Here is a 27690-nt window from a genome sequence, read left to right as displayed (position 1 = left end):
ATGAGACCAGAAGGTATAGTGCCAACTTTCAAATGGTGCGGAACATCCTTGCCAGGGAAGGATGCAAGTTGTAAAGAGTCAGTAAATATCCTAGCTGGCACGTGAAGGAAAATTTCGAAATCAAAAAACGTGCAAGGTTTTTGATCGACCGTGTTTTGACGAAACTCAAGGGTCAAAGTGTCTGAACCTGGGGATGTGCCGGGAAGGCTGAAGTTTGCGTTTTCCGACAAGTTCGGGAAGAAGACAAACGATCGGCAGTTGTGGCTTGAAGACGGAAGCTTTTGTAACCTTCTCGACGATGAATGGGATGTCATCATCATCGAAGAATACCTGAAAAAATGTGTATTGCCGTTTATCCGCAAGTAGGGGTGAAAGTCATCTTTGGCGCGATTTTTCCACTACTCAAAGGTGGTTCTGGAGTGATATGCTGCCAACAAGTTTTCCCCCACGCTAATGATATTGTCCGGAATTTTTACCAATCGAAAAATACCGGTAATTTCAAAACAGCGACTTCAACGAAGCAACAGTGCAGTCAACAACATCCAGTTGAAGGCGGACAAAATGGAATAAATTCACTGCACTCCATCGAGAGAAAGGTTCGTTTGAACTGGAGAAAGGTAACCATCCACGTTTGTGAACTCTATAAACTTATTAAATCACGAATTACAGGTCTTTTTGTGCGTATTGATTTACTTTTAGCAAAGACATCATATTACCAAGATATCCAGATATTTTTTTGCGAGTATGACGCCCTCAGTCGAGTCCGCATCGCATCTTGTACAGTTATTATACCAATAGTAATTTCATAATGAGTAGAGTTGCCAGGTTATTTTTCCGATTGCTCGACTTTCAATCAACGAATTGTAATAAAATCGAATACAATATTTTTGCTTTGGCTCTAAGAAGCAACACCGTCGAGAAAACCTGTTCTAATCCACAAAGTGGTGTAATGATGCCTTTCTCATCTTAATTATTCTATCATATACAATACTGTGGTATTCTTCAAAAGATATTCTTCGATTGTTGAAGGAATAATCGGAATTGCTTTGTTTGGCCGTCTACTGATAACGACTACCGATTGTAGCATTTTTGATGTCGAGTTTTAAGTGATTTACCCTATAATTCCGAAACTAGAAGTCGGATACAGATGAAATATAGAAAATTTGTATGGAATCATAAGACCATTCATTTGAATTTTATTTTGTAAAAAATTGGCACGCCAGTTTTGAGGAAAATTACGCTTATTTCAATTTTTTTACACATTTTACTCCATAACTCCGGAACCGGAAGTCCTATGCAAACAATATTCAGGAATTTATATGGGATCACAAGACCTTTCATTTGAATCTAGGCTTGTGAAAATCAGTTCAGTATATTTTTTAGAAAAGTTTGGTGTACTTATTTTTACAATTTTTTGCACATTTTACCACATATTTCTGGAACCGAACGTCGGACCCAAACAATATTCAGGAATTTGGTATAGAACTACATGACCTTTCTTTTGAATCTAAGTTTGTGTAAAACGGTTCATCCGCTTATAAGAAATTGGAGTGATTTCCGGTTTGGAGTTCACGAGCACTTTTTTGTATACTTCCGGAATCTGAAACGAAGATCCGGTATACCCAAAATCAATGTATTTGGTCATCAATTAATCAAATAGATCCAATTCAAGAATTGTATTTGATGGAATTTTTCCGTGTCATGTATAAAAACACGTCCCTGAAAACGAAATTTTTATTCCTATCAGTTTGTAGTTCAGGAACCGGAAGTTGTATCCGAATGAAATATGGTAGGATTATATGGGGTTGTAAGTCCTTCCATTGGAACCTACGCTTGTGAAAATTAGGTGAGCGGTCTCTGAAAAAATCGATGAAACGTTTTTAGCTCATTTTGCACATTTTACCCCGTAAATCCCGAACCGGAAATCGGATCCTGATGAAATAAACTAGCAGCCTATGAGAACTTAAGACCTTCTATTTGAATCTTTGTTGAAGAGATTCGGTTGAGCGGTCTCTGAGAAAATCGAATGCACTTTTTCTTAATTTTTTTGCTCATTTTACCCCGTTACTCCCGAACCGGAAGTCCAATCCGGATAAACTTAAATAGCAACCTATGGGACTATAAGACCTTTCATTTGAATCTAAGTTTGTGAAAATCGGTCCAGCCATCTTCGAGAAAATCGAGTGCACATTTTTGTGCCGTACACACATACACACCGATATTTGCTCAGTTCGGCCCTCCGGGTCTCGGTTAAAAAGTCAGTTTTCACAGTGATTGCATAACTTTTCAATATAAGGTAAAAATAGTTCACCCATACAATTGGCATGATTTATTCAGTGTGATGCCGTGCGATGGCGTAGCTGAACTGAAGACTGACTTTTCTCTAAACTGACAGGGTCTGTTTTAGTCAGTTTTTACTTACCAAACTTCAACGCTTGAATATTGTGCGTTACATTATTCAAACATGATCATTTTAGCCGTGAGCATCAAATTTCTAAGTCACTAATCTAATTTTTTAGGTTGACATTCTATGTTTGTACTTAATACTAATAGTTTTTATTTGAACGCAGCAACAAGTCGAAAATGATTCGCATTATTGCAATAATTTTGGAAGATATTGTAAACGGGTAATAATTCCATCATTTCATCTAAAAATGTGATAACATGTCTTCAAAACATGTAGTATTTGTGAAAATACCTGGGAGTCTCTCACTTTTGTCAACAACTCGGCTTTCTATCATGTGTCAGTTTAGCATTTTCATAAACAGCGTTGTCAAGCGGCTCGAATCTAAATCTAGTCGTTGTCAAACAAGAACATGTATGAAATCTGGGGAAACACTTTCCTTGTCCGTGCTTTGACCTCGACCTCTGCTCTAAGCCACGGAAATCCAGTGAGAAAGGACTTTCTATACAGCTTTCTCTTCCGTAAGATTTTAGGCTTTAGAAAAAGAAAACAGGAGAGCTGATTTATCAAAGAAAAGAACGTCAATACAGTTTTCATTATTTTTACGTTTCGTCTTTGACTCATCAGTGCAGAGCAGTTCAAATTGAACTGCTTAGTGCTAAACTCGGCAGTTCAATTTGAACCGCTAAGCAGACGTAAAGTTTCTGCTACTTACAGAACACTTTTTGTTTTGCAACGAAGTGCAATGTCTTTTCTGACGTGCCGAACGAAAACGTGTTTTCGACTATTTCTGGCCGATGCAGGTATGGTCATTTAGGGGTTAGCCAAATTTTGTGCTAGGGCACATAACCGTTTTCATTATTTTTACGTTTCGTCTTTGACTCATCAGTGCAGAGCAGTTCAAATTGAACTGCTTAGTGCTAAACTCGGCAGTTCAATTTGAACCGCTAAGCAGACGTAAAGTTTCTGCTACTTACAGAACACTTTTTGTTTTGCAACGAAGTGCAATGTCTTTTCTGACGTGCCGAACGAAAACGTGTTTTCGACTATTTCTGGCCGATGCAGGTATGGTCATTTAGGGGTTAGCCAAATTTTGTGCTAGGGCACATAACCGTTTTCATTATTTTTACGTTTCGTCTTTTACTCATCAGTGCAGAGCAGTTCAAATTGAACTGCTTAGTGCTAAACTCGGTTATGTGCCCTAGCACAAAATTTGGCTAACCCCTAAATGACCATACCTGCATCGGCCAGAAATAGTCGAAAACACGTTTTCGTTCGGCACGTCAGAAAAGACATTGCACTTCGTTGCAAAACAAAAAGTGTTCTGTAAGTAGCAGAAACTTTACGTCTGCTTAGCGGTTCAAATTGAACTGCCGAGTTTAGCACTAAGCAGTTCAATTTGAACTGCTCTGCACTGATGAGTCAAAGACGAAACGTAAAAATAATGAAAACGGTTATGTGCCCTAGCACAAAATTTGGCTAACCCCTAAATGACCATACCTGCATCGGCCAGAAATAGTCGAAAACACGTTTTCGTTCGGCACGTCAGAAAAGACATTGCACTTCGTTGCAAAACAAAAAGTGTTCTGTAAGTAGCAGAAACTTTACGTCTGCTTAGCGGTTCAAATTGAACTGCCGAGTTTAGCACTAAGCAGTTCAATTTGAACTGCTCTGCACTGATGAGTCAAAGACGAAACGTAAAAATAATGAAAACGGTTATGTGCCCTAGCACAAAATTTGGCTAACCCCTAAATGACCATACCTGCATCGGCCAGAAATAGTCGAAAACACGTTTTCGTTCGGCACGTCAGAAAAGACATTGCACTTCGTTGCAAAACAAAAAGTGTTCTGTAAGTAGCAGAAACTTTACGTCTGCTTAGCGGTTCAAATTGAACTGCCGAGTTTAGCACTAAGCAGTTCAATTTGAACTGCTCTGCACTGATGAGTCAAAGACGAAACGTAAAAATAATGAAAACGGTTATGTGCCCTAGCACAAAATTTGGCTAACCCCTAAATGACCATACCTGCATCGGCCAGAAATAGTCGAAAACACGTTTTCGTTCGGCACGTCAGAAAAGACATTGCACTTCGTTGCAAAACAAAAAGTGTTCTGTAAGTAGCAGAAACTTTACGTCTGCTTAGCGGTTCAAATTGAACTGCCGAGTTTAGCACTAAGCAGTTCAATTTGAACTGCTCTGCACTGATGAGTCAAAGACGAAACGTAAAAATAATGAAAACGGTTATGTGCCCTAGCACAAAATTTGGCTAACCCCTAAATGTCAATACAGTTGTTTTCGTTTTACTTCCCGATAAAGGGTTGTTTGTTTGTTTATTTTGGGTGTGATGGCCGGCCGGCTACGGGGCTGCCTCTGCAAACGGGAACTATTCAACCCTCTTTCGTATGGCTGTTTGTTTAGATCGCAGAACAATTCGACTGAGAGGAAAAGTTTCCTAGTGGAAATTGAAGAAACTTGAAGTCAGCGTTTTCGGAACGAAAAAAATATAAAACAGAAATTGGAATAAATGACATATTTCCGAAAAAACGAATGGCATCATTGAGGCTAAATATACATAATAAGTTGTTGAATATTTTATTCAACGAAAATGCAACAAATTCCGAAAAATTCTAATTCAATAGCGATCACTTTCGTATGCCTATTATTCATAAAATAAAGAGACTTTTTCCCGTACTCCGGTGAAAGCTGGTCTTACATTTTAAGACGGAAAAACCACCAAAAAACACCCGCTGAGAACAACGCAATGCAGAATTCAATCTCTCCTTTAGCGCTTTACCTGGCACCGCGTGTGTGTGTGTGTGTGTGTGTGTGTGTGACCAAATTGGTCGGCACCCATCGGGTAGCTAGGCACCTTTTTTGCGCAATTAGATTGTCTACTCCTCGACTACATGGGGTAGCTGATATTGTACTGGCGGACACTTCGGCGACCGATTTGAAAGTGAGCCGGTTGCTCATAGATTCTATCCGGTTAGACGGCTAAGCTTCTCCGCACCACGCAACACCGCATCGATCGGCAGTAGTTAGATGTGATTGCCCGCAGATTGCCATTGCAATTTCTATTAGGAAATCGGAGGCTCCGCGCTGCAAACCACCACGGTTAGCAAGATCAACTTTTAGGGTGACAACATCACGCGCGGGGGAACCTGCCAGCTGTCGAGAACTATAAGCAAAAATAAAATATCGCAACCTCAGCTCGTACTTATGAAGGTAATGTTAATTGCCGGAGACAAGTTCGCAAACTTGTGGCCAGTGGTCAAAGTTAATATGCGGTAAAACTGAAACAGAAGCCAAACTGCTAAGACAAGCCCTAAGGGCTGGAGGACATTACCCGTAAGTAAGAGGTTGCGTAAGATCTACGTCGTTTCAAAAATTCAAGAACTTTGCTTAGAATCACGTTAGAATAGCATAAATGTTGTCATTGTTGCGTTATCCATTGATAATTATTAACCCGTCGGTCAATAAGTCCTCGGTTTGACAGTCAGATGGCGTTACTAATTAAAAGACTAACTAATTTATATCTAATAAAAGACATCTAAAGCTTGCTTCAGATAGAATTGGAACAAAAACAATTGCCTGTATTTCAGTTATTTATTATTGAATTCAAGATCTTTTTTTATACAAATGTAGCGTTTTCTTCATACTTTTAAGAAAAAATTCGGATAAAATTATTCGTCACGGTTTCGAAGGAATTCTCGAATTTTTCCTGTAACACGGCTCATTAGGCGGCGCACACCTTCTTCGTCCATCGTTTTAGCTATCTTATCCCACCAGGTCGTCATCTGATTGATGTTTTCGACAACCTTTCCCTTTGCCTTGATTCTCCTCTTCTTGATTGCCCAGAATTTCTCAATAGGGCGGAACTGGGGGCAGTTGGGTGGGTTAGGGTTTTTCGAAACAGACTGGACCCCTTTCTCTGCATACCATTTTTGAACGACTTTGCTGTAATGAAAGCTTGCCAAATCTTGCCAAAACATTACGGGATGGTCGTGGAATCGAATGAACGGCAAAATTCGTTTTTGGAGACACTCTTTTTGGTATAGTTCCGATGTCATTGTCTTATTTGTAACGAAAACTTTCGTTTTTTTTTGCCACAGCTGCAAATGCCCTGCCAAATCATGAATTTTCTTGCAAATTTGTCGGCAAAAACTAATTGAAATTTGCCTGGAACATCCATCCGAACCGTTGCCAAGAAAAAATGTTGACCTGGGATTTGCCCGAAGTCAGCCTTGACATAGGTTTCATCGTCCATCAGAAGACACCCGTCGAACTTGGTTAGCACCTGGTCATATAGTTTCCGAGCACGAATTTTGATCACACTATTCTGTTTTATGGTCCGATTTGGCTCTTTGCTAGCTCGATACGACTTGATTCCTTTCCGGAGTCGAGTTCTCCTCACGGTACTATGGGCAGCACCGAATTTTCTGGCCAAATCACGGTCCGACAGATTAGGATTCCTCTTAATCGTCTTCAAAATCTTACCACGCAGTTTCTGGTCGACAGTTCCACTCCGACGAGTTTGATAACGTGCCATACGGTATTTCTGGGCAATTTCAGCTATTTAGCTAGCCTAGATGCAGACCACAATTGATTTTCCAAATAACTGTGCACAATTTTTTCCCCTTCTTTCGGCTTCCATGTTGATTGTTTACAAAGTATAGTCGATTTGCGGAATGTCAAAAATCACACAAGAAGCTGACAAAATTCCCGACACGTGGGCGCCAAGAACTTCCAAATCCGTCCACCAGGAGCGCCACAATATGAGCAAAAGTTTGTTCCAATTCTAAATGAAGCAAGCTTTATCAGATATCATCTGTCAAAATTTCATGACCGTCGGTTCATTAGGGTTTCGATGGCTTCGGTTTCAGTGACGCAACTGTTGGAAAATTTGAAACAATGGAGAAAAAATGTTCTTGTGCTGGCTTCATAAGCATGATCAGGTCTCCACTTTGAGCAAATCAATCAGTATCGACTGGTACGCTAAATTTATACGTAGGCGTGTAAACACCGATGGTATAGCTCGCTCTGATAGTTCAAATGAGACATCGTTATGGAAAATCGAAAAGTGAAATTGCAGAAGATAGATGACATCATAACGATATCAAAAGGAAGCGTAGGGGACGGATATAGCGTGATGCCTTTCGCGCAGTCCGCCTGGGTTTGATTCCCGACCCTGCATATAGCATCAGAAAGTTTTTCTGGCCCAAAGAGGTGAATGACCTTGCGGCTAAAACCTCTATAATCGAAACAATAAAAAAGGAAGCGTGTTTGTAATTTTTCTTAAGTATTTGAATATGAACAAAATTGTTTGCAAAGTGGGTGTTACGTTTTCTCACAGTTGATCGAAAACAACTTATCATTGCGAAGTGCAATTCGTATTGCTCCCGCATCCACCATATTCACCATATTTAGCTCCCGACGGCTGTTTTCTATTCCAGATTTGAAGAAAAAACTTGTTGAAAATTGTTTAGACTAAAGCGTTTTAGGAAAATCTAAGGAGAAATCGTGTTATAAAAGTGATGAAGTGATGTTAGAACGCCGTTGAAACAATTGGATTGCTTTTCATGTGATTTGTATTCTCAGTAACATTTCTGTGGTATTCTTTAAAAAACTGCGCAATTACCTAGAAATAGGGAAGTTTATTCGGACGTAAACTAGCATAGCCTAAAAATGCACATAGTTTCGAGTTAAAATTAGCTAAAAGTTTTTTGCAGCATCGGTCTAAATGACGATTTGAAATTTTAAACCCATTTCCCTCTGTAGTTCCGATTATCTTTTATTTTGGGCATTTTGTTTGTGAAAATCGGTTGAGCTATCGCGGAAAAAAGGGAATGTGTTCTTTTTTGAAGTTTTTTGGCCACTATTTCCGGTACTTCAAATACTTGAAATTCAACATTCTATAAAGGACCATTTCATTTGATTCTAAGTTTGAGAAAATTGGATCAGCCGTAGCGAAGAAAAATTAATTAGTTTCATATTGTCGTTTTTGATCACTATTTCCGGAACCGGACAGCGGGTACCGGTATATCCTATGTGAGTTTGTGTGGTCTGCAACTTACTAGGCCTGTAAACAGCAGTATTTAACTTACTATTATTGAAAAATTAGATCATTTTTACATCTTCTTTTATTAAGGCAAACTTTTGAATTTGGCAGGTTTTTCGCTAATTACCTTGTAATTCCGAGACCGGAAGTCAGATCCATATGCTTTTTTTAATTTCTATGTTACAAATAGTACCTTTCATTTGAGTCTAATTTTGTGAAAGTCGGTTCAGCCATCTCGGAGAAAAGTGAGTGCATATTTCTCTCATACACACACATAAACCTACAGACAGATATTTTGCGTATTCGATCAACTGATTCGAATGATATATGACACTCGGCCCTTCGGACCTTGGTTAAAAAATCGGTTTTCACAGTAATTGATCTTCGAGACTGTCATGAAAAAAATATAAAGGTTGAAATTTCTCTATGAAGTATCAATCAAAGATGAAAAAGAAAAACCAACTTCTTGTATAGTCTTTTATATGACATGATAGTAGTACTTAAGCCACGCGGTCTCTAGTCTTTCCAAACTTACAAACGATTCAATTAATACTCCATCAATTTATGAATTTCGGAACAAACAACATTAATCGTTTTCCAAACTTTTGTAAGAGCATTCGTCACGGTGCGATACAAGGCGCAAAGTCCGAATTATAAGGAGAATGAATGAGAATTTCTCTCCACTATAACTCAAAATGTTTTTGACCAAAAGAACAACATGGGATCAAGGGTTATCGTAACCAGTTCGTGCTCGTATCTCATCCGACACAGTAGCAAATCGTTTACGGTCGAGACAACAGAAATAAAGACAATACAGTGTAGTGAGCAATAGAGTGCACGAAATGGGCAAATACGATTTAACAAAGCCTGAAACTTGGCCTACAAGACCAAATTCAAATTGAATTGTATAGATTTCAAGCGCTGCAAAGTTAGACCAGCAGCAAATGAAATTGAAATCTTACTTGAAAACCTGTTTTAATCCACCTAGTGGTGTAATGATGCCTTTCTCATATCAATCAAAATATCATATATAATACTGTTGTATTCTTCAAAATTATTTTTCTTCGATTCTTAAAAAAATAATCGAAATAGATTTGTTTGACCGTCTACTGATAAAAACTATCAATTGGAAAAGATTTGAGGTCCATTTAGAAAACTTTTTACAGTTTTTGGCTCTTTTCAGTGACGGTATAAAATTTTTAACACACTTTACCCTATATTTCCGGATCCGGAAGTCGGATCCTGATGAAATTCAGGAATTACGTATGGGACCACAGGACCTTTCATTTTAACCTAAGTTTGTGAAAATCGGTCGCGCCATCTATAAGAAAAGTTAGAACACATATTTTCATTTTTTTGCACATTTTACCCCATAAAGTTAGTGCAAAAAACGTTACATACACACATACGCACATACACACACATACACACACAGACATTTTGCGTACTCGACGAACTGAGTCGAATGGTATATGACACTCGGCCCTCCGGGCCTCGGTTCAAACGTCGGTTTTCACAGTGATTACATAACCTTTCTATATGAGAAAGGCAAAAAAAAAATTTTCTTCGATTCTTAAAAGAATAACCGAAATCGGTTTGTTTGACCGTCTACTGATAAAAACCATCAAATTGGAAAAGATTTGAGGTCGATTTAGAAAATTGTTTAAGGTTTTTCCTCATTTTCAGTGATGGTGTACAATTTTGAACACACTTTACCCTATATTTCCGGATCCGGAAGTCGGATCTGCATGAAATTCAGGAATAACGCATGGGACCACAGGACCTTTCATTTGAACCTAAGTTTGTGAAAATCGGTCGCGCCATCTATGAGAAAAGTTAAAACATATTTTCTTTTTTTTGCACATTTTACCCCATAACTCTCGAACCGGAAGTCGGATCGAAATAATATTCAGGAATTTTGTATGGGACCTCAAGACCTTTCATTTGAATCTAAGTTTGTGAAAATCGGTGCAGCCATCTCTGAGAAAAGTTAGTGCACTTATTTTCACAATTTTTTGCACATTTTACCCCATGATTCCGGAACCGGAAGTCGGATCCAAATAATATTCAGGAATTTTGTATGGGACCACAAGACCTTTCATTTGAATCTAAGTTTGTGAAAATCGGTTCAGCCATCTCCGAGAAAAGTTAGTGCAAAAAAACGTTACATACACACATACACACACACACACATACACACACACAGACATTTTGCGTACTCGACGAACTGAGTCGAATGGTATATGACACTCGGCCCTCCGGGCGTCGGTTCAAAAGTCGGTTTTCACAGTGATTGCATAACCTTTCTATATGAGAAAGGCAAAAACGAATGCATCTTGACGCTTATAATGTAAGTGAAATTCAATTCAACAAAGCGTCTAACTGTGTGTACATTATGTTCAAACGTGAAAGAGATGCAATTGCATTCGCTTCGGTTAACAACGAGGTGCATAGTGTTGATCATGACAATGTTAAATATGCAATCCCTGTGTACATGGTGGACAATGCAATATGTCGCAGTACGGTGAAGTCCTATCCATCGAAAGGGAAGTATGGCGGAACTTTTTCACCGGTATCCGGAATGGCGTGCGAGTGGTACGTATGCAACTACGTAAGGCAATTCCATCTTACATCATTTGTGGTCAAGATGGAATACATCCGTGTAAAACGCTGATTACCTATGAAAATCAGCTGATTACATGCAAGTTTTGTGAACATCCTGCACACTACGGCCAACCTTGCACTGAAACTGCGAAAAAGACATCATCAAATAAAAACAACGGAAACCGTTCAATAACGGAAACTAGAGAGCGCAGTACTCCTGTTTCACCATCTAACCAACTAGCAACTGCAACCAATGTACAACAAGGCGCTTCTACAGTAACAAGCAACGAGATCAAGACTGCGAATAACAAGGAAAACGAAAAGAAGACGGAAATCAACAATACCACCGATGTGTCAATGGATGAAGAGACGAGCCATGAACAAAGTGCCCCTCAATCCTCGCAGGAGGGAAATGGAAGCTCCTCTCCCCCTAGAAAAAGGGTGACAACGAGATCGAATACAAAAATTTTTTTTTTTTAAAAATCGGCTCAATCGGGTACGTAAAATGTCTTTTAAATAAAAAAAAGGTTATCGTAATGAAACGATAAAGGACTTGTGCTTTTATCGAAAGCGAGAGCGACTGTATTACAGCTCATAATAGAATTGAATAATCCAACAGTATTTTTTTAGCAAAAAGTTGTTTTTTGTGGTAAAACGATTTTCTGATTCCCATGACGAATTCCAAGTAAAAAAACCTGTTTTAATCCACCTAGCGGTGTAATGATGCCTTTCTCACATCTCACATATTCTCATATATAAATGTGTGGTATTCTTAAAAATATTTTTTTTGATTCTAAAAAACAAAAAGGTTTGTCCATAAACTAGTATAAGCTACATAGTGAAACAGTACTCAGGTCGGTTAGGCCATCTCTGAGGAACAAAAAGAGGTACTTCCGAAACCGGAATCTGGGAACCGGTATAATCGAAGTTGGCTCGAGAAAAGTGACTGGGATCCATTTTTGAGTCAATGGCTACAATCTTCGGTCATTCATCAAAAACCCAAGAACAAACAAGAAAGCCAAATTAATGTTTGGCCGTCTACTGACAATGACTACCGATTGGAATAGTTTTGAGGCAAATTTAGAAATTATTTTACTTCTTATTTCATGTGCCTCTGGAATCAGAAAACGAGAACCAGCATAGCCCGATTGGGTTGTTTGGTTGTCTATTGATAATGGATACCGATTGGAATAGTTTCAAGGCAAGTTAAGAAAATTGTTTACGTGTTTTGTTTCGCCGCTTCAAGTGAGGGTATTCAATTTTTAACACACAGCACCATATAATTGATGAAGTAAGGCAAAATAAGATTTTTTTCACTAATCACCTTGTAACTCCGGAACCGGAAGTCGGATCAAAATAAAATTCAGGAACTTTCTATAGGACAAGTTTGTAAGAAACGGTTCAGCCGTCTCTACGAAAAGTAAGTGCACTTATTTTCAGTTTTTTGCACATATCACCCTGTAATTCCGGAACCGGAAGTATATAAAAATATAAGTTCATGAAAATCGGTTCAGCCATCTCCGAGAAAAGTGAGAGCAAAAAACGGTATATGCATACATACACACAAACACACACATACAGACATTTTGCGTACTCGACGAACTGAATCGAATGGTATAGGACACTCGGCCCTCCGGGCCTCGGTTCAAAAGTCGGTTTTCGCAGTGGTTGCATAACCTTTCCATATGAGAAAGGCAAAAAGTGATATCCATGTCGAATTACAAGTCAAAAACGTAAATTTTCCTCACCACTTAGTTTTCTCGGAGATGACTGAACCGCTCTTAATAAACTTAGGCTCATATAAAAGTTTTGTTTTAGATGTGTATCAAAGATTCAATGTTTGATACCGGAGATATAATGGCAATATTTCTCCGCTCGATTTTCTTGGAGATGCAAAACCGATCCTAACAAGCTTAGGTTCGTTTGAAAGCATTTTTGGGTTGTGAATCAAGTTCGAAGATGAATTTGTTGTCGCTGTTTCCGTACATATAACGGCACAAGTGACGTAACCGACAAAGAACATTTTTTATTCTAGCTCAACGATGGCAATCGATGAAGAATGACACAAATACAAGCAAAACATTTTCGTATCGCATATTTGTTGACAAACAAAGCCGAAGCAGCTGAAGTTAGTAATTATCCCTTTTTAAAATTATAAGGCCACCTTGTATGTTTGTCAGTTTGTGTTGAATATAGTGATTATAAATATCATTTTTATTCATTTAACAGCGTTATGTGATTATGGGTAAGCGAAAGAGACAAAATCAACCAGAACAAGGACAAATTTTGGCCTTCAAGAAGGTAGGATGGGGGATCAGGAAAATTGCAGGAGAAATTGGTCGTAGCAGATGGGCGGTCGCAAATTTTCTGAAAAATCCAGCAAAGTATGGTCAGAATAAAAATGCAGGACGCAAAAAAGAAACTGTCAGAGAGATACTCGTCGAATTGTCAATAAAACTTCGAATTTTACCTTGAGTTGTTCACAAATCCGCACTGAATTTAAGTTGGAAGCTTCAGTTTCGACGGTTTAGAGGGCATTAAAACTTTCGCCCAACATAGTTCGAGCAAAAATAAACAGTGCTCCTCGTTTACTACCTCACCACAAGGAAGCTCGACTGGAATTTGCACGTCGGAACATGCCCCAAGATTGGAAAAAGGTATGAACATGTTCTGCAATATTGAAAAAAAAAAACAAACGCATTTAAACTATTCAATAACAAATGTGTTAAACTATTACAGGTGATATTCTCGGATGAAAAAATGTTTAACCTAGACGGACCAGACGGATTCAACGGTTATTGGCGTGATCTACGTAAGGAACCACGATATTTCTCAAAGCGAAATTTTGGCGGTGGTTCTGTAATGGTTTGGGGTGCGTTCTGTGCAACCGGCAGGCTGGAACTTCAATTTGTATCGCACAAAATGAAAAGTTATATTATATAAATGTCCTCAAAGCTAGTCTGCTGTCAGTAATTGAGAGAAGATGCAAGTCAAAGCTCATTTTCCAGCAGGATTACGCCAGTATTCATAAAAGTGCTGGAACAATGAAGTGGCTAAAGTCCAAGAAATTGATATTTTGGACTGGCCAGCTTGCTCACCGGATTTAAATCCAATTGAGAATCTCTGGGGTATTATGGTACGACAAATTTATGCCGATAATCGTCAATTTTCATCATTACAAGTGCTAAAAAGTGCTATTCTTCAGTCTTGGGAAGCTTTGGGTGGCCTTATAATTTTGAAAAGGTCTGTAGAGTATTAAGATAGATTAGCTATAAAGATCTGGACTCTGAGGGTTTCGATAAAGTAAAACCTCAAATTTCGGTCAAAAAGTTTCGTTTCAGTATATTCTTTTATCTAACGTTATGGGTATTTTAAGAACGGGTTCGAAAAATAGATGCCGGCAAATGATGATTGAAGTCGATTCAGAATTCAAGATGGCGTCTTCGGGCTTATTAACATTCTTAGAAACTTACAGAATAGGTTTTCACATCCTTACAGAATAAGTAATCCATTTTCACACACCCATTCAACCGTGTTTCAGGAGACCTCACTGTATCAATAAGGGATGTATTCTGTAACGATACAAACATGAATTAATTATAGTCCAATCACATGCAAAATGTCTCCTTTTAGATAAATTCGCCTTTCTCATATAGAAAGGCTACTAAATCACTGTGAAACCCGAGTTTTGAACCAAGGCCCAGAGGGCCGAATGTCTCATACTATTCGACTCAGCTCGACGAACTGAGCAAATGTCTGTGTGTGTATGTGTATATGTGACAAATAATGTCATTCGATTTTCTCAGAGATGGCAAAATCGATTTTCAAAAATTCAGACTCAAATGAAAGATCTTATGGTCCCATAACTCGCTATTGAACTTTATCTGTATCCGACTTCCGGCTCCGGAATTACAAGGTAATATGTGCAAATTTATGAGAAAATTAGCATTCAATTTTCTTGGAAATTCCTAACCGATTTTTAAAAACTAAGATACAAATGAAAGGTCTTGAAATTCTTTAAAAAGTCCCTGAAAGGTCGATCCAGATCCGCCTTTTGGTTCCGGTAGTACAACTTGATAAGTGAACAATTTTCAATTTCACGAGGATGTTTTCAATGATTGAATGATTGATGAGTGATTGCGAAACTTAGTGGTAAATTTATCTAATTGGCTGACCTTGTAAGTTAGTGGATATATAAATCTACTCTGGTACTACTAATCCCTGGGTTCCACTATCGAACGTACCGGTAATAGTGACGAAAAGCTCACAAAACGGAACTCACTTCGATTTTTCAGCAATGGTTAAACCGATTTTCACTAACCGTGATTCAAATTAAAGCTCTCATTGTCTTAAAATATACTGCGCAATTCCATCCAGATCCGACTTCTGGTTCCGAAATTATAGGGCAATGAGTGTCAAAATATTCAAATCGTAATTCAAATTGACGATGCAATACTGGTATGCATCGGTAAGTGCGGTACAGATAAAGGAAACAACAACGGTTTTGATTCGTTCTCAGCGTGCTTTGTTCAATTTTGTATAGTGTTCAAAGTTGCCACATTTAAGTCTATATTAATTTGACATAACTGTTTACAAATTGAAAAGGTGATGGTAGTTTATACAAAAGAAAGTTTTTGGTTTTATTCAAGTTTGAAAACAAATTTTAACAGAATCTTCTAGTGATTGTTTTTGAAAATGAGAAAGGCATCATTACACCACTAGATTGATTGAAAAAGGTTTTTAAAATAACATTGAAAAGTTGGATTGCACTCATCGGATATTTTAAATGGCACTTCGATGCCGTTGCTATTTAGCAGTGCAAGCAATGCAAATTTCGCTCATTTGTAATGTCCGATTGAAGTGGTATAGCAGTAAAATAGTCTTATGATTTGCCAAAGGCCAAGTATCAATTCCTGGAAGCGGTAATACATAGTGCAATAGTAAAGTGAGTGCTATCTAAAAAGCGATATAGAAAGTGAGTTCCCCTGACTGTGTTCTGTTTTTAACTTCGAAAAATCGTTGGAATTATTACCAAATTATTACCGCATACCGTACGAGTATGTTACAATAATTATAGGTAACACAGCTTTGAATATTATCCTCCGGGCTACTTTCTCTTTATTCTACGTCTATTAATAATATCATGCATGTCTAGAATTTTATACGTGACGCAAATGATAATTATACTTCAACTAGTTCGATTAGTGCACAACACTTGTTTGACAATTGCTTGAATTGTATTCAGAGTCGTTTATAGTGTAAATGTGTGTTTGTAATTTCTATATGAATAACGAATCGGTTTGTTCTTAATTTCTCATCCAAAGGTAATGTCTGTCACGATACTCAGACAAAAACAGCACACACAACCGAATTTGACCCACATATGAACCTTAAACCAAGTTACGAACCGTTTTTCTTAGCACTACTACTGATGGGTTCCAGCCCCCACTGCAATACATAAAATTGTTAAACCCATTCATCTTTCATTCTTCCCCCGGTGCTCGCGTACCAAACCGGTAACTTTGCATCAGAACGACTAACGTTGCGGCAAGTCTGAAACGGAATGTCGAAAAAGCCTGCACGTTGAAGCAGTATGTAAACTGATGACAAAGCTCAGATATGGGATTCGATGTGAGCTCGCCCGTTCGGTGACTTGTAGGCTCTCATCAGCAGAAACTATCCGCCATAGGTCGACTAACTAATACCAGTCGATCGTCTAGTTCTAAGCCCATTTCGTTGAAGCGCATTGGCCAGCATCGTTCCAAGAACTTCGCATTAACACTGCACATGGTATTGAGCCTTGATCCGGTCGGTGTGCAACCTACGGTCATCAAGTTGGCAGCCAAACTAGTTTTGTATATATTCGCCTTATTACTAGTTCTTGGCATACGTTCGATGCCCGATTCGACTGTAGAACGTTGGCTCTGTACTTGATTATTCTAGTGCTTTCTATCATATAGATGAAAATGCGTTGTTTGAATATAGATGTGTTATTACGCAGTTTTGGAATGGAGCTCCTTGGAACAACTTCAGGTCAAGGAACTCACGACGTTTCATCTGACAAATATCAAGGCTGTCCTCGTAGGGAAAACAGTTGCAATTCCACTAATTTCAATAGGTTTTGCATCTCATGATGAAGTTTTAGTTCTACCACTTGATTTCAGTGTAGTGCGACGTTTCATTACACTGTAATATAACTTTTTATTCCTAACTTCCCTTACAACTGAAACATTCAAACACACTTTTGTCTGTTACAAAATATTCGTGGGCTCTTGAAAATGTTGATTCAATTGACAGAGCATACATACTGATGGCAATCCAGTAAGCAACGGGTTCTTGTGGAATTGCAATAGGCGCCGTGTGAAAAGAGATGACTTTATTTAGAGCAACCGGTTCTACTTACTTGCAATAAAACGACTATCCATGAAGGATAGTAAGCATCATTCCGGCGGTGCTCGTAGCTTTTCGCTCGTTCGTTAGTCTATTCATGAGATGCACAAAATGTTTGCAGTTGAATATCGCATTTTATCGTGGGAAGGACCAGCTGAAAGTAGATTCTGTCAGTTTTGCGGAAATTTCAGTTAACATATTTTTACTCGCTTGAATTGTATGTGCAGAGTGAGTACAATCATTTTTGAATCTTAAGCAATCGTTGTGCCGGTATATGTGCACCCACTTTTCAATTCTGTACTGATTTTGATTGGGCATATTTACATGCATGATGAAGTTAATACAAGGAAACTTTCAGCAGTAAATGTTTGATGTGTTTTTTTTTCTCAGGGAACCAAATTTGATACTGGATTATCGATACTTTTATGCATTTCACTGATTATATTGAAGAAAATCCTAGTTTCTGTGAAACGCTCGCGCTTTGGACTTGACATTCTTCATTAAATTCTGCACAGTTACTTTTGTGACTTTCCTGGTGGCAGCTGTCCAGTTTTTTTTAACTCCTACATGTTTTGGGACACTGTACCTTCCTTCCGAAAGTGCCGTTTGACAATTGCCCAATACCTTTCAATTGGCCGAAGATCCGGGCAGTTCGGTGGGTTGATGTCCTTTTCCACGAATTGTACATTATTTTTTGACAACCACTGTAGAACGGAGTTGGCGTAGTGGGCTGAAGCCAAATCCGGCCAGAAGAGAAGAGGAGCCTTATGCTTTCTGTACAGTGGCAGCATTCTCTTCTTCAAACATTCTTCCTCGTACACCTTGGCGTTAATTGTGCCCTTCGTGAAGAAAATCGACGACCGCAAACCACAGGTACAAATTGCTTGCCAGACCAACACCTTCTGCCCAAACTATTCCATCGCCACCATGGTGTCAGCGTCGTCCAGGTCCTGGGACACCGATTTCGTATAATATTGAGGTCCGGGCAGCGCTCGAGAGTCTTTCTTGGCGTGGGTTTCGTCGTCGATCAGGATGCATCCGTCTTTATTCTGTAGAATCCGGTTATACAGTTTTTGCGCTCTTGTTTTGGCCTGAACTTGCTGTACCAGGGACTTTTTCGACACCTTCTGTTTCTTGTACGTTTTCAGGGAGTTCCGAACTTTGATCCGTTGAATCATCCCGATGCTGGTGTTGAATTGCTTGGCCAAATCCCGCGTCGACGCCGATGGGGTTTTCCTGATGTACTCAACCACTTTTAAGTCCCGGCCGGGCTGGCTGGGACTCGTTTTCCTACCGGATGGGGGCAAATCCTTCATGGAAAGGGTCTTCCCGAACTTCTCGATAATAATTTTGACACTGGTGTGGTGCACTTTCACCCGTTTTGCAATTTTGTGTACGTGACACCACTTTCAGAGCACCAAGTGTGCAGAATTTTCTTTCGCGTTTCCGGATCAATTCGACTCATCATTGAAACGATAAACCGTACCGAAACCAATCGATTGGGCAGCTGTTATTGACATGTCAACAAACATGTCACCGCAAAACACGCTGCAAAAAATTAAGCCATTTCAGAGTAATAACTGTTTGAATGTTGCTAACTACTTATCGATACACTCCATATCTCCGGAGCCAGAAGTGACAGTCGTTTGATCTTCAAACTGGCTCCACAATTCAACAATAGCTTTCAAACGAGCCTACGTGTTTTAAAATCACCTGTCTATCTCTAAGAAAATTGAGCGGCAAAAAACAACGCGTTTTGTCGGTTACATAACTGCTACCAACCAACTGAAACAACCATTTAATTTTCGAACCTGATTAATGGCTCAACAGTAGCTGTTAAACTAGCCTAGGCTTGTGAAAATTGGTTCAACAATTTCTGAAAATATCGAGTGGTAATAAAATAAAACACGTTGTTTACGTCACTTATTCCATTATATATCTTTAACCAGAAGTGACAGCCATTTGATCTTCGAACTTGAATGGTTCAATAGTAGCATTCAAAAGAGCCTAAGCTTGTTGAAGTCGGTTGATCCGTCTCCGAGAAAATTAGGCTTTAAAAAACTTCTTAAGGTGTAGACACAAACACACACACACACACATTTTCTGATCTCGTCGAGCTGAGTCGATTGGTATATAACACTATGGGTCTCCGAGGCTTCGTTCGAAAGTCGGTTTTCGCAGCAATTCTAGCTTTCTATAAAGAAGGTGAAAACGCTTACTTCTAATATCTTATATCAAATTTTCTTGTCATAAAAAAAACAATAGTCGTATTATAATCAAAGATTTTTGCTAAGGAGAGAGTTGGCATCACTGAGTGTACGATGTGTTGCCACCGAAAAAGTCTTATTACAATGTGTATCAAACAACTTATAGTGAAATGATTGATCGAAACATTTATTTTGAGTGATTGTGCAGATGTGGCAAGTGTGTGTTGATTAGTGAAAAGTGTTATTCATTGAATATTTCTGATTCGCGAAACTAAAAAATGTTCAAGCGACGGAAACTGCGAATTTACCGCTCAAAATTAAACGACGTCAATCGATCGAAGCGCCATCTGCATATCATTGCCGGTGTTATCATATTTGGATGGAATGTATAGAAATTGACAAGTCAATCGTGCGATTCAAACTGAAAATCTAAAATTTGTCTGCAGCAACCCATCCACGAGTGTTTATTTTATTTTTTTCGTAGTGGTGTGTCATCTCGCGTTGTTTACAGCAATGCGAATAGGAGAAGCAGGATACTGGTGAGAACGTTCCTTAGAGATATTTGTTCTTATTTACAATCTTGCTATATTTCTCTTTAGTAAAAATCTGGCTAGACTTAATTCTGTCTATTGTTCGGGAAATGTTTGTTCTATTATTCTTCAGGGTAAACGCTAAGCTAAAGAAGTGGTCGTGAAGTTTATAACCAGAGATGCCAGACAAATCTGCAAATCTGCAGATTTCGTACATAGTGCTGCAGACATTTTTTGTTGTGCAGACTTTTACAGACTTTTTAATATCGTGTTTTTCGCAGACTTTCGTCAAAATTTACAGACTTTTTTTTCTGCTCGCCAAATCAGTTTTGCGTATCATACTTTATAAAGAAATTGATGCCAGCAAGACATACTTGCTGACTGCAGATTGTTTTTCGAATGTACAGAATTTTGCAACCCTGTCTGAAGATATTTGAAATTTTTACCTGGAATCTCTGTTTATTACCGTGCTGATATTTTTATGCGACCGTGCTTAACTAGGACGGATGTAACTATATTTTAGACTGTGAGGAGGATTTTGGTTTTTTTTTCATTTTGGTTAGAGAGTAGATATCGACATTACTACGTCAAATGAATTAAATGAATTGATCACGAACCTCCCGATAGCCGGCTGACCGGAGTTTTACGAGTTTCGGAAGAAATTTCATGTTTTAGTAGGGAGCACATATTATTACCAAACACGATAAAATTACAACGTATTCTCGGTAGCCGGCTACCCAGAGCAATAAACACATGATAATATTATAAGTAATAAGTAGATCACATTATCTACCAAAATATATCCTGATCATTCTCTCGTCCCACTAACACCACTCCTCTCCTGTGACTTTTGTGGTGATGCAGAATTCCTCGGTCACTAGTATTTAGTAAAGGATATGCGACGCACGCTTAGTCTGATTGAAATAAAACTTTGTTACTGAAAATTTTTTTACTATCAAGCTGACAACTTTATGTCTGCCAAGTGAGTACTTGCATTGGTTGGCGAATTTGCACCTTCACTTGTTGCATTGCAGGCGTGCTGCTACTGTATACACAAACTATTCAGTACTTTGTAGCGACGTAGGTGTTGACATTGACACGATGGCATAATAATAAATACTGTAAGCTTCGACGGAGAGACGGCTGAATTTAATGTACAAACGTGATGTTATCGAGGAGCAACCATCGAGCACGGGGAAAAATTTCTAGGGTAACGTTTAATACGGCGGCGATATTTCAGCTAAGCGAGGTTCTTGATTATGAAAATACCTCAGGATGATTTCACGATTTGGTAAACTGTGTTATATCAATTCGTTCAAGTGTAGCAATCCTGCAACGTGATTGTCACAATGGTGGCAAGCGATGAGAACTTGGAAAAAGTGTGAAAAGAATAAATTGTTTCATGTTTCATTCACTCTTCGTTAAATATTTTCACATACGCATATTTACCGGTATACCACGTGCGGTTGTCCGTAAGAAGGTACAATAAAAAAACCTTTTCAAGTGCGTGTGTTGGAATGCATGATGCACGAACGTAAAATGTTCTGCTCAATGACGTGAGGTTTTATTCTCAAATACCGCGTCGCTAATGACGTGCGTGATACGGCATGATCATCATTGCCGTGCGGTGTCGGTGAGAAATGTGATTACATTTTTCATGGCCAACCCCAACATTGAAGAAGGTTCGGTGTTCAAGTTAGTTCTCCTTAATTTATTTTATGAAACAACTAAGATAAGTCATATTTATCGCAATGCTTGCATTGCTATTCTTGTGACGAACCTTGATGGTAATATTTGATCAATTTGAATAATGTTCATGTGGGAATCAATGTCAGAGATTTAATTATGAAATTAGGTGGTAACATCGATGTATCATATCTATGAACCAGGTAGATGACCCTATGTTTAGTAATGTGCTCTATTGAAAAGTTCAGCAGTCGCGGTCGGACACGCAATCAAGTTATGATTTCCATTAAATACGGTTTGGTGCGGAATATTCATAATTTAGCAGTTGTTGAACTGTCTATTAAAAAGCACACAAACAGATAACAACCATTGCTAATAATCTGTTGAGAAATTTCACCGAACATAGAATATCAAAGTTCATCGCTCGCGGCTGGTTTATTCCGAGTTTACTAAGAGCACTGCAGTATTCTATAGACGTTTTCGTTATCAGTCACAGGATTGTTCAGTTGTCACTGGTATTCTTGGTCTAACAGTATAAATCATGTTACAGCTAGAGTCAGGAACTAGGAAATCAGTCGTAGCTCGTATTTGTCCAACATGTTTGGATATTATCGTATCATTTAGAGAAAAAAAACTTTATCTGAAACATGAATAGAAATTAATTGCGGATGTGAATTCTCGAGGCGGCTGCCAAAGAGGATTCATCATTATTGTCTTTGTATAGCTTCAATCAATTATCGGTATCAATTAGAGTACGCTCGGTAAGAATTGAATTATTTAGAACATGCTCGCATGAAGAGATAATCAAGTGTCCCACTATTAAATCATAGATAGATCGAATAAATTTCTACGACTTGTGATTGAATTTGTTTTATAGAACGGTATCGGTTGGTTAAGAGCATTTAAGCACAATTTATTCAATTCCAGCAGGGCTACGGTGCTCTGCCTACGTAAGATAAGATCCGAAGAAGAGGAAGGAAGAGCAGAAAGTAGTCTACGTTTAGCAGAAATAGACTTATGACCACAGTACAAGGTGTGTCCGTTTATTAATGCAAGATTTTTTCAAGAGGTGTCTCTACAAACAGGGATTTTCTTACCGTCGACACTTTTCCACCATGTTTTTGTTATATCATCACGTTACCATTGCTGTTGGTACTTTGTTTTTTTTTTAAAGCTGCTGAATTGTTGAAGCTTACGGAGAAAATACTTCATTGGTCACGTCTTGTGAACGTTGTTTCGAACAATTTTAAAAGTTAAAATTTCAGTATGAAGGACAAGGTCAACCCGAAATATTGAAGATGCCCGAACGCAAAGGATTGTTCAACGAAGACAATACAGAATCTCAAAAACAAATGGAAGAGAGAATAAACGTTGTTGTCAAGCCTTTTCTGATCGTCCATGTGTCGTAGGAAAGATTCAGAAAATAAAAAAAATGGTTTCTCGCGAGCTAAATGTTGGACGGCACGAAAAACGAAAAATACAGCGAGTGTCAAAGTACGGATAAAAATTCTTTCTTTCTTGCGAAATACTCGAGCATTCTCCGCACTAATACGATACAACGTGCTAACCCGTTGACAGTTTCACCGGATGTGTAATTTATTTATTTAGGAGCAAGGGAAAAGCCCACTGGAGCTGAGATTTTTGTTCTCCTTCTCCAGCAGGCATAAAACCCTCTCATCTTTTGTATCAACAGATTACATTCGTCCAAATGATACATAACCGAATTTTAAATTACCCTTATTTAAGCTACAAAGCTAACCAACAACTATTCATATCGACTAATTATCTTAATAAAACAAGCGGGGAAAGGCTAGGAAAAGACGGGTCTTAATGGTGTATCGAGATAAATTGAAATCAAACTCGTCAGAGCAAGTATTGAATACGCGATACATACTCGAAAACTATTCATTAAAACCATAGTTAGTTCTAGCAAGAGGCATTCTGAGAAAATTCGAGAATGAAGTCCGCTACGAAAACAGCTACTAGTGTATCAAGGCAAATGAAGGTGCATGAGTCTACATCGATTTTCGTAGCTTGGAAGATTCAATGAATCTCTCCAGGGCAGGCGACACAAAGCAAAACGAATGAACTTGCGCTGAATAGTTTCAATGCGCAACTTATCACTTTGGTAACGTGGTGCCCAAACAATTTCAGCATAGTCCAGTGTAGAGCGAACTAGAGTGCAATAACACATGGGCTGAAAAGTCCCAGGCCTAACAAAGAAAACACGATTTTTTGGTCCAAAATTAATAACGATAACCTCTCCATTTGTGCAAAACTTCCTACCGCGAGCATTTTTTCAGGTTTGCGAACAGCCAGTAGTCGCTGGGAGCCAAAACTGGCGAATACGGTGGATGTGGAAGTAATTCGAAATTCAATTCATGTAGTTTTGTCATCGTTTTGGTTGGCTTGTGTCACTGTGAGTTGTCTTGATGAAACAACATTTTTTTCTTTGCCATATGCGGTCGTTTCCTTGCAATTCAGCTTTCAAGCGCTTCAATATTCACTGTTAATGTCATTTCCTTTCTCTAGATAACCGAGAAATATTACACCACGCACATCCTAAAATACCGAGGCTATAACCTTTCCAGCCGATTGTTGTGCTTTCAGGTGATTTGGACGAGGTTCACCAGTTGCTTTCCACTCATATGGCGATTGTTTTGATTCCGGAGTCAAGTGAGGAATCCAGGTTTCATCCATTGTCACATATCGACGCAAAAATTCTGATTTGTTACGTTTAAACATGGCTAAACACGTTCTTTCGATATCTTTACGATTTCAGCTAACTTACGTAACTTCACTTCTCGATCATTCGAAACGATTTTGTGGATTTTTAAAAATATTTTCTGATGTTACCACCTGGATGTCCACTACGTTCTGCATCATCGGTGTCTCTACGACCACGTTTAAAGTCAGTAAACCAACGTATTTTATTGTTTTTTTTTTCAGCGGAGTCTCTATAACACTTTTTAAGCCATTGCTTTGATTGAACGGTATTTTTTCCCACCATGAAGTAGTGTAAAACTAAAACATGAAATTATTTTTGATCCATTGTTCTGAAAATAACAAAAGTAGCGTCACTCTTAGGTGCCCGCAATAAAACTAACGCCATCTATGTGTTAGGCCCGGAACTTTTTAGCACATATCCCTTTTTATGCTTGAAAATGGTATAAAATTCGCTCAAATTAAAAAAAACTACAAGGATCAGCCCCTGGGGTTGTTCGATCCATTGATGTGGAACAAGGCAACAAAATTTCTAATGATCGATATTTTCATTTAATCGTCACAGTGGGGACGGGTATAGCGTGATGGGTAAGTCGATGCCTATCACGCAGCCCGCCTGGGTTCGATTCCCAACCCCGCACATAGGGTCATAGGGTTTTTCTGACCCGAAGAGGCGAATGACATTAATGTTAAAGCCTCTATAATTGAAACAAAAAAAAAAAATTAATCGTCACACTTTTGAATCCGCAAATGCACGAGAGTCTGCTTAGATTGATCTTTATTAGGAACCAACACCGAGCACGCGAACCCAGAATATAGACTCTAATAGTCGTGATTTGTATTTGTTTTGTAGACGACGAAATTACATCAATAGCCCAAATGTATGCAATTATATGTTTGTACATGCTTGCGATACGGATATCGATATTTAAGCTTCTCTTCGCCAAGCTTGTGTTCAAGTTTTGTATGCAAGCAGTTATTTTTATAGCGTTTCTCTACAATTACTATCCTTCTGCGATTTTGGTTGAAGCGATAAACTTTATCTCATCATCAATCGAGTTCATCTTATATAAATTAGAAATTAATCTTATGCACTCAAAATTTACCCTGGGATAGTTGTCATTTTCTCAGGCGAAACGACGTAACATGGAATTTCATCCGATCTTGCATGACACAAGATCAGAGCATACCAATTAAAGTTTCAAATCGTTTTATGGCACTTTTTGTCTTGCTGTCCAGCAACAACCTACCTCTAGCATACTACGCGTAGGACTGAAACGTTAGCTATAATTTTGCTTCTATTTATAGATTCGCGTGCTTCGAACAGCTTCGCTTTTGATTCGATTGACCAATCAGAGCTATGCTTTCCTTTTGATATATCGCTTACTCCTTCAAAACTGTCGACTATGGCAGGGAAATCCGGTATGCCGGAGATTTTTTGCAGACAAAATAGGACACTGCTAGCTATTCATCACCATTTCAACGATATACAATTAAAAATACATGGCTATGAACATTAAAATCAATACGTAGAAATATTTCCAACCAAATGGTGACATAATATTAATAATTGATACAAAATTGACTGATCTGTATTTGTTCAAAACCTGACCACATCTGTACGTGTATTTTTCTTGAGTTTCTAGTTTGCACCTCTATATAGAAAACAAAAATGTGTTCCACATTAATACCGAAAGGATCGTGTTTCCTATATTATTAGCTTCAGCTCAACTAATTGAGAAAGTGTCTGGATGTTCTGTGTGTGTTTCCAATAAAAAGGTCGAGATCTCAGAAATGACTGTACCAATTTGCACTCTATCTTGTCTCAAGTGATAGGTATCCTCCTCAGCCAGAACGTATTAAAATCTTGAATGGTGCGTTTCACATCCAGAGTAATTTGAATGTAAAATGAATAGAAATAGTAATTGGAAAAGCTTCGGGTTTATTTGTTTTAATTAAGTCTGTTTATGATTTGAGTACTGATAAAAGATATAAATTCGTTGCACTATGTTCGCTAGAAAAAAAAAACAGATTTGGCAAGCGATTTACAGCTGTGGATAAGAAACTCAAATTTTCGTTTCAAATGAGTATATTTTTTATTCAATTATATAATTTTTTTTAAGGCACTTAAAAAAAGCTATAAGGTACCAAGGGCTTTTTCTAATTTTAATTAACAAATAACTTAAAACTAGGATAGTATATTTAGATAATATAATGACTTTGGCAGATTCCGCCTTCTGCTGGCGATCGGCACCGGCCGGCGTATTGAATGTAACACGTTGGCAAGTATCTATGTTGGCCGCTTTTTTCTATCCGTGTGGGTTCGCAAAAAATGAGTATATGAACTTGATAGAAGAACAGAAAAGAAGTACATAAAAATTGTTCATCAAAGCAAACAAAGGTCCTGTAGAATTTTTGACATATTTGGTATTCTACCACAGCAATCGAAGGACACTTCAATGGTAGCGTGAAAAAAGAATAAATTTCATCTAAAAGTATCTTAACTCAACAAAATATTGGGAATTACATATTTTTAGTATACGTTCGATTAGATCGCTCAACTGTTTTATATCATCAAAACCATTTCGAAATAGAGTCGATTCGACGACATAGATTTCAATCGTCCCGATTTAATGCGGATCAAGTTTTATCCAGACATAACCTATTTGTTGATTTCAAAATGACATACATACAGGCCTCTTAACTCAAAACCAACAATTTGTTTTAAGTTAAACTATGGTGTGTGATGAATAGATTTTCAGCTTAAGTGCCTTGATCAAAATAGACGTGCTCGATGACAGAAACACAGCTCAATTCGATGGTATCGATGACAGAAACACAGCTCAATTCGATGTAGTGAACCATAAGATGATTGGGAGCTGTACAATCCTAAAGGTTCATCAAAAAGCATCGACAGTGTGTGTTGCACGATCACGGTCAACTGTTATTGGTTTCAGTTAGAGCACTATTCGATTTGAACACAAGGTACAAGAGCTGCAGTTGAACAAATTTAAAAATGCAAAACACTTACAGTTCCTTCTCAAGTACGAAATGACAGTAGCCAAATTTGTGGCGGAAAAGCACGAAA

General features: G+C 38.3%; 1 protein-coding gene across 1 annotated transcript in view; it reads right to left on the bottom strand.

The window, feature by feature from the left end:
* LOC131427750 (uncharacterized) overlaps window positions 1–27690 on the bottom strand; it is a 97313-nt gene that overhangs the window by 67033 nt on the left and 2590 nt on the right. The gene's annotated exons all lie outside the window — the stretch shown is intronic.

This window comes from Malaya genurostris, chromosome 2 (genome assembly GCF_030247185.1).
Source record: "Malaya genurostris strain Urasoe2022 chromosome 2, Malgen_1.1, whole genome shotgun sequence".
NCBI classification, from domain to species: Eukaryota; Metazoa; Arthropoda; class Insecta; order Diptera; family Culicidae; genus Malaya; species Malaya genurostris.
Note: the sequence above shows the minus strand (reverse complement) of the source record. Positions and strands in the feature narration are given on the sequence as shown.